We start from the raw sequence: 8828 nt of genomic DNA, 5'->3' as shown, positions 1-8828 counted from the left end.
ACTCTAATATGTATGTCTGATGTGATTTTAAATGTATGTAGAGGAAATATTTAAAATAATTATAGTATAAGAAGGGGGAAGAAATGAATGTAAAGGTACATAAGGTCTCTGTACTTGGAATTATAAAATGACAACACCAGCAGACTGTGAAAAGTTATGCATAAGTAACATAATATCTAGAGCAACCAGTACAAAAGCTATATAAAAAGATACACTTAAAAACACTATGAATAAATCAGAATAGAATTCTAAAAAAATGTTGAAATAACCAACAGAAATCTATGAAAAAGGATACAAATGAAAAACAGGGAGAACAGTCAACAAAAAATAAAACAGTAGAGCTAATCCTTAAGATACCAATAATTATATTAAATGCAAATATGCTAAATAAACCAATTAAAAGACAGAGATTGGTAGAATGGGTTAAAAAATGACAAAACTATATGCTATCAATAAGAAACTCACTCCAAATATATGATATAGGAAAGTTGAAAGTAAAAGGATGGAAAAAGATACATCTTGGAAACATTAGGCAAAGTAAAGTTGGAGTGACTGCATTAATATAAGTTCAAATAGACTTGAGAGAAAGAAAACTATTAGAAACAGAGGGTCAATCCACTAAAAGACCCAGAAATGCAAAATGTAAATGTACCAAACAGTAGAGCTGCATATTAGGTGGAACAAAAACTCATAGAACTGAGAGATAGACAACATCACTATTATAGCTGGTGACTTCAAGACACCTCTCATTAATTGATAGATAAGACAAGACAAAATCAGCAAAGGTATAGAAGAACTCAACAACACCATCACCTAACAGGATCTATAGAACATTCCATTCAACAACAGCAGAATACACATTCTTTTCAAGTGCTTATGGAACATATACTAAGATAGACCATATCTTGGACCATAAAATAAACTTTAACAAATTTAAAACAATTGAAATCATGGAGATTGTGTTCTCTAACTATGATGAAGCCAAACTAGAAATCAGTAACAGAAAGATGGCAGGAAAATCTCCAAACACTCGGAAACTAAACAATACACTTCTAAGTAATCCATGGGTCAAAGAGGAAGTCTCAAGGGAGATAAAAAATACATTGAAGTGAATGACATCGAAAATATAGTATATCAAAAATTGTGGGACACAGCTAAAGCAGTGCTAAAAGGGAAATTTATAGCAATAAATGCATGCATTAGACAAGGGGAAAATTCTAAAGTCAATAATTTTAAGATCTCCTCTTGAGAACCTAGAAAAAGAAGAGCAAAATAACCGCAAAACAAGCAGAAAAAAATAAGAGCAGAAATCCTTGAAGGAACAAGGAACTGTAGTCTGTTTATAAACATCTAAATGCAGTAGTATCATTTATTAAAATGGCAGTATGTTCTCCTTTGAGTTTCATTCTCACCTTTGTCAAAAATCAATTGGGTATATTTACATGTGTCTATTTTTGGGTCTCTGTTCTTTGACCCTCAGTTCTCTTCTGATATTTCCTTAATACTCGTTATGCGGGAATTAAATTAACCTCTTACAGATAGTAATGGTTATAAAGATAAATACAAAAGATTGTAAAGGATAATATATAGCTTTGGAAAAAATAGGTGATTTATTTTCTAGGCATTGTTTTCTGCCCCCCTTCTATGTCTTATGTAAAATGCCTGTAGATACAGGGGACCCTTTTCTCCTTTTTTAATACAGAATGCCAGTCCTATAATAAGCTTTGAATGTTGGTCATATGGTTGTTAGACATCAACCAGCCCATCACTCTTTCTAGAGAGGCCTCTGATGGGTTAGAATAGTTAATCCTCATGAACCATAAATCAGGTGACCTCCAGAGAGAAGGAGAGGCACTAAAGATATTTCACCCTCTATCTGAAGCCAGAGGCCTGAAGTTCCCCTGGTACGTTCAACTCTCATCTTATTCGGTGGGATCACTATCTGAACTATGCTCAATGAATGTACAAGGATAATATTCTATGTGTGAAAGCATTCTGGAGCCCTGCCTTCAATTCAGATCTTTTTCATCTCTTTGCTAAAGAATGACTCTTTTCTTTTCCAGGAACTTAGTCAAATTTTTTTTCTTTTTTTTTGTGGTACGTGGGTCTCTCACTGTTGTGGCCTCTCCCATTGTGGAACACAGGCTCCGGAGGCACAGGCTCAGTGGCCATGGCTCACGGGCCCAGCTGCCCCGCGGCATGTGGGATCTTCCCGGACTGGGGCACGAACCCGTGTCCCCTGCATCAGCAGGCGGACTCTCAACCACTGTGCCACCAGCAGAGCCCGGTCAATATTTTTTGAAACCATTTTTTTTTAAGAACTATTTTCTAATGTTTTTCTTTAAAAGGCTTAAGCCATTTTGTAAGTAGGCAAGATGGAAAACATGTTTGGATTGGATTGATAGATGACGTAAAGATTTATGAGGGATTCATTTTTACCTTTGGTATCTACAAATTAAATTACCTTTCAGCCAAGGAATTTCACACCCTGCCTCCTAATGTTTGCTAGTGTGTTATTGTTTTCCCTTGTGGTAAATGCCCACACAAGGAACAGGAGTCATGTGGATTACTCTCTCTCACTCTCTCTTTCTAGATAGACAGACAGACAGATGACACTCATTTGTACCTAGGTCCATTTTACATGTCTACCTGACAAGGAGATATATACGACAGCTACTGTATTTAAAAAGAAACAAATCTAGGGCTTCCCTGGTGGCGCAGTGGTTGAGAGTCTGCCTGCTGATGAAGGGGACGTGGGTTCGTGCCCCGGTCTGGGAAGATCCCACATACCGCGGAGCGGCTGGGCCTGTGAGCCATGGCCGCTGAGCCTGCGCGTCCGGAGCCTGTGTTCCACAACGGGAGAGGCCACAACAGTGAGAGGCCCGCGTACCACACACAAAAAAAAGAAACAAATCTAATAATACAATCTGCTTTATGTCCTTTAATAAAAACCAATCCATTTGGAAAGAAGAGAAAGTCTTAAAAAGTAGCATAACATCCCCTTTCAGTTTATCATTAATTCATCCTCTCAATCTTTCTTAGTAAGTTTAGAAGCCTTCACTTCTTAGTCTTGTCCATCTCTGATAGGTATCAGTATTTTTTGTCTCAACTATTGCAGTTAGAAAAGACCACACAAATAGCTACAGCTTCTCTGAGTGCTGACAGACACTAGTAAATAAATCAAATGGTATTAATTTTATTTCCCAGGGTGCATAATCACAGACTGCTTCTCTTATTTTAAATTACTTGGCTGGCGTAGATATAAACTATTGGCTAAAAGAGAGTCCAGCTGAGAGTGTACAGATAACTGTACACAAATTTGTTAACACTGTCAGAAAAAGAAATGAACTGAAAATGAATATGTAATAGTCATGTGGGACAGTAGTGTCACATCTCATAAAACAAATAATTATCTTCTATGTTCCCAAAATCAATGCTTAGTTTTATTTCCCCTAAAGTTGCATAGTAGGGAGAGAGAAATGTGTCTTTGGATACCCTGTAATTTATACTACTAAATTAACAATTTATAGTATAAAGTAATTTTTAACAAGTGGAAAAACCCGATTCTTAAAGGTGAAGTTAATATTAACCATAAAAACAAATGAAATAATGCCATTTGCAGCAACATGAATGGACCTAGAGATTTTCATACTAAGTGAAGTCAGACAAAGACAGATATCATATGATATCACTTATATGTGAAATCTAAAAAAATGATAGAGATGAACTTATTTACAAAATAGAAACAGACTCACAGACATAGAAAATAAACTTATGGTTACCAAAGGGGAAGGGGGGAGGGGTAAATTGGGAGTATGGGATTAACAGATGCACATTACCACATTACATTACCATATATAAAATAGTTAAACAACAAGGATTTACTGTATAGCACAGGTAACTATATTCAATATCTTATAGTATACTATAATGGAAACGAATAAAAAAGAATATAGATATATACATATATATGAATAACGGAATCACTGCTGTATGTTTAAAACTAGCACAACATTGTAAATCAACTATACTTCAGTTTAGAAAAAAGGTAAAGTTGATTTGGCTTTAAATTTCTTATATTAACATAGTGACTTTTCTGGTCAGCTTAGATTTGACTGAAGGGTGTTTGGGTTTTTTAAAATGCAAAGTGAGTGAGTCAATATAGTGATTCATTTTGTACATATTAAGCCTTTAGTAAAAACACCCACACATTTTTATTGAGTGCCTGTCTTGAGTTAAAAACGGTGCTTATTGGTGGTGGGGAGAGGGGGCTGTGTGTTACAGCTGCCCTCTCCTGATAGCTATGTGCAGGAGAAGAAAAGTTGTGATGTGTTAAAGCTTTGTCTATGGTCCTATCTTACTGTGTTATCTCTTGGTTACCTGGACGCTTGGTCTCCTGGTGTGCCCAAGCTCTGGGTGGTTTCAGTTCTTGCACCCACACTCTCATCATCAAAAACTACCTGTCCCATGCCCTATCTCAACTGGTCGCTTTCCTCATTATCCAAAATGGCAGCCAACTATGTGATCAAAGGGTATGTATACACAAGGCTTCCTATGATTCTTCTGTATTATATGTATTTTACAAGTCAACTTTGGGAAGCAAAACTTAAACCCAGGGAGTAATGGTAACATAGGAATTTCAAGTGTTGTGGAAGATATACAGGTTGGTGATTCCATGTGGCTTTCCTGACATCATACTCTGAATAGCTGCCTACATTTTCATAGGATTCAGTCTATACATGATAGACGAACATGTTTGTTATACTAGATTTTTATTGCAACAATTAAGTGCACAATCCTGAGATTAAAACATAATGAAAAGTGTTAAATTGATGACATGTTCGTTTTTTTTTTTTGCAGTTCTAATATAAGTGTGGTAAATATATTACAACTAGAAATGCATGTAAGATAGGTTATGCTTTACAATTAGACCCTCAGTTTTGTGTAATATTCATTAGTACACTGGCAATTTTTGAATAATCTGAATCACTTAAATATTTGGAATAGACAGTTATTATTTGTACATGTTCTTGGGTTTTTAAACATTCATTTATTTATAAATTCAGGCACATTCCTTGAATTCATATTGTGTTGCAAACTCTGAGTTAGTCTAGGGAACATGAACATTTTCATGAAGAGAAAAAGCACACTGATCGTTTGGGATGTAGGAGTGGTAACTAGGCATTATAGAAATCTTATGCAACTTACGTGTTATTGAAATGAAAAAATGGAAAAAAACAAGCACCCACACACAAACAACAAAAACAAAACAAGCATCAGGAAAAATTTAACTCAGAGTGTATAGTCATCAGTTTTCCAAACTCCAAATCCCAAGCCGATCCTCTTACAGATGCCTACCTCTGCTGCACTGCTTCCTCATTTACAAGATCACCTTATGTACCTTTTAAAACAAGGTTTTCTCAATGTGTTCAACCTATTGCTCACCAACTCTGCAAGGCAGATGGCAAATTTGCATTTAACTACACTCTGGAAAGCAGTTTTTTTTTGGTATCAAGTCAATGGTTTCATTTTATTAGTGAAACAGCATGGAGAACCTCTTAACTACAATGAAGTATTAACCCACTTTTAATTATTTTCCCTTTAGAAGTAGATTTTGTAATTTTAACCTGGAACATTGTGAAGGATTTCAACTTAGTGGTTGCTTGCAACTGCAATATATAAATTTCTTATTTTCCTTGTAATGTTTTATAAAACGTAAATCTCCAAGGACTTCTAGCCCTTAAATGAGCCAAATTTGTTTTCTTCTCTAAAGTCAAAGACCATGAGAAAATACATGTCTAGACAAATATGTTATCTAATTTAGAATAAAGTTAGGCTAAGAAATATAAAAATATTGCTGAGTCTACAAAATCTTCACCACCTTCCTGTGTTGCGGAGCACAGGCTCCGGACGCGCAGGCTCAGCGGCCATGGCTCACGGGCCCAGCCGCTCCGTGGCATGTGGGATCTTCCTGGACTGGGGCACGAACCCTTGTCCCCTGCATTGGCAGGCGGACTCTCAACCACTGCGCCACCAGGAAAGTCCAAACAATATAGTTTTAAATTTTGTTTTCGTTGTGGTATTAATGCTATTCCAATGATCCTTTACTTATAGTCAGTTTAGAACTTTCACAGATATGTACAGAGCTGTTTTCCAGAGCAAATTATTTTAGTTCTGCTCTCCATCAACACACAGTATTTAATAGCGTTCTATAGTCTTTTTAGTGTTGGCTATGTGTTGTTGGTTACTGTAAGGCGTTAGTCATAAATTGGTGTCCCTTGGACAGCAAACCATTTTATTTTGCCAACTCAGTGCTTTTATTTTTATTTTTTGTTCAGTTTGTGTTCTTTTAGGTGAACAGGCACTTTTCAATTTTGCTGTAAACCCCAGTAAACCCTTTTATATGTAGCCTATTTATTTTAAATGCCTGTACTTAGCTGGCATTTAAGTTTGTCATATTGGCTGTGTGTGTGCTTATAAGATGAGGGATAAATGGTAAAATTGAAAGTGGCAAAAATAAAAGGTAAACATTGCATATAAATATACCATATAGGATGAATTATTTCACAGCAGAAACAGAAAGAATAAGAATTGGTCATCTGTTTTTGAGAAAAGTGTTGGGTGGGCCTGTGCAATGATAATAGGAAAACTGATTGACAAAATTGAAAATCTTTGATTGAGAAGCTAGAGGATCAAAGTTGAATGTTTACTAGCATAATGTGCATTCAGAAGATGTCTAGGAGTTTTTTTGGAAGAACTAAAGTCCAAGCATGGTGAAAATGAGGGTAATGAGATTATTGCTGAAACTATAGCTAGTTCTATAGGTTCCAGGCCCATTTGAATCTGCACAACATCAAAGTGAAGAGAGAGGCTGCAACTGCTGATAAGGTAATTTTTTAGAAGAAGGAGAATTCTTTATCCGATAGAGATGAGATTGTTCAATTTTGGGAAAAAGAGACCAATAGAATATATATATATATAATGAGGTGGTGAATAGTATGCAGGATTTTAAAACTTCGAAGGACCAATGCAAACTTCCATTGGGAGAATGCATCCTGGGATTGCAAATTTAAGCCTCCCTTATTTCAAACAGCTTTTCAGATTAGGACTATTTCATAATTCACAGAGTTTAAGTCCAGGGGAATGGAGGAATAGATTTGTCCATTGCTATAGCCCTAGTATTATCAATATGAAAGCAAAAATGAACATCTATAACTTAATGTTATGAATGATACAGTTATGTTTTTGGTATAGGTTAAAATTTATTTTTTATTTTTAAAATTGTGACTCAATTATATGTAACATGAAATTTACCATTTTAACCATGTTTAAGTGTACAATTCTGTGGCATTAAGTACATTCACATAGTTGTGCAACAATTGCCACCATCCATTTTCCGAACTTTTTCATCTTTCCCAACTGAAACTCTGTACCCGTTATACACTAACTCCCTATTTCTGCCTCCCCTCAGCTCCTGACAACCACCATTTTACTTTCTGTCTTTATGGATTTGACTATTTTAGGTACCTCATATAAGTGGAATCACATAATATTTGTTCTTTTATGAGTGGCTTATTTAATTTAGCGTTAACGTCCTCAAGGTCCATCCATATTATAGCATGTGTCAGAATTTCCTTCCTTCTTAAGGCTGAGTAGTATTCTATTGTATGTATATACCACATTTTGTTTATCCATTTATCTTTCCATGAACACTAGGATTGCTTCCATATTTTGGCTATTCTGAATAATTCTGCTTTGAACATGGGTGTACAAATATCTATTTGAGTCTCTGCTTTCAGTTCTTTTGGTATATACCCAGAAGTGAATTGCTGGATCATATCATAATTCTATTTTCAACTTTTTGAGGAATAACCATATCATTTGCCACAGCAGCTGCACCATTTTACATTCCTACCAGAAATGCAAAAGTTTCCAATTTCTGTACATCCTTGCCAACACTTGCTTTTATTTCTTTTTCTTCCCCCCACTTTTCTTTTTTTTTGGATAATGGCTATCCAAATGGGTATGATACCTCATTTTGGTTTTGATTTGCATTTCCCTAAAAATTAGTGATATTAAACATTTTTTTCATATACTTATTGTCCATTTGCATATCTTCTTTGGAAAAATATTTAAGTCCTTTGCCTATTTTTGAATCGTTTGTCTTTTGTTGTTAAGTTGTAGGAATTCTTCATATATTTTGGATACTAATCTCTTATCAGCTATCTGATTTGCAAATATTTTCTGCAATTCTGTTGGCTGCCTGTTTACTCTGTTGATAGTGTCTTTTGGTGCACAAAAGTTTATAATTATTTTTTTAATGGTAACTTTTTAATATATATATATTTAAAATTAACTTATTTATTTTTGGCTGCATTGGGTCTTTGTTGCTGCACACAGCCTTCTTATTGCGGTGGCTTCTCTTGTGGTGGAGCAGGGCTCTAGGCGCACGAGATTCAGTAGTTGTGGCATGCGGGCTCAGTAGTTGTGGCTTGTGAGCTCTAGAGTGCAGGCTCAGTAGTTGTGGTGCATGGGCTTAGTTGCTCTGCGGCATGTGGGATGTTCCCGGACCAGGGATTGAACCAGTGTCCCCTGCATTGGCAGGCGGATCCTTAACCACTGCATCACCAGGAAAGTCCCAAGTTTATAATCTTGATGTAGTCCATTTATCTATTTTTTCTTTTGTTACCTGTGCCTTTGATGTTATCTGCAAGAAAGCATTGTTATATGTAACGCTATGAAGGTTTTCCCCATGATTTTCCTCTTAGAGTTTTATAATTTTATTTATTATTTTTGGGTCTTTGATTCATTTTGAGTTAATTTTTGTA

The sequence above is a fragment of the Neophocaena asiaeorientalis genome, unplaced genomic scaffold (assembly GCF_003031525.2).
Source record: "Neophocaena asiaeorientalis asiaeorientalis breed wild unplaced genomic scaffold, Neophocaena_asiaeorientalis_V1.1 scaffold296, whole genome shotgun sequence".
NCBI classification, from domain to species: Eukaryota; Metazoa; Chordata; class Mammalia; order Artiodactyla; family Phocoenidae; genus Neophocaena; species Neophocaena asiaeorientalis.
This window is presented reverse-complemented; position numbering follows the sequence as displayed.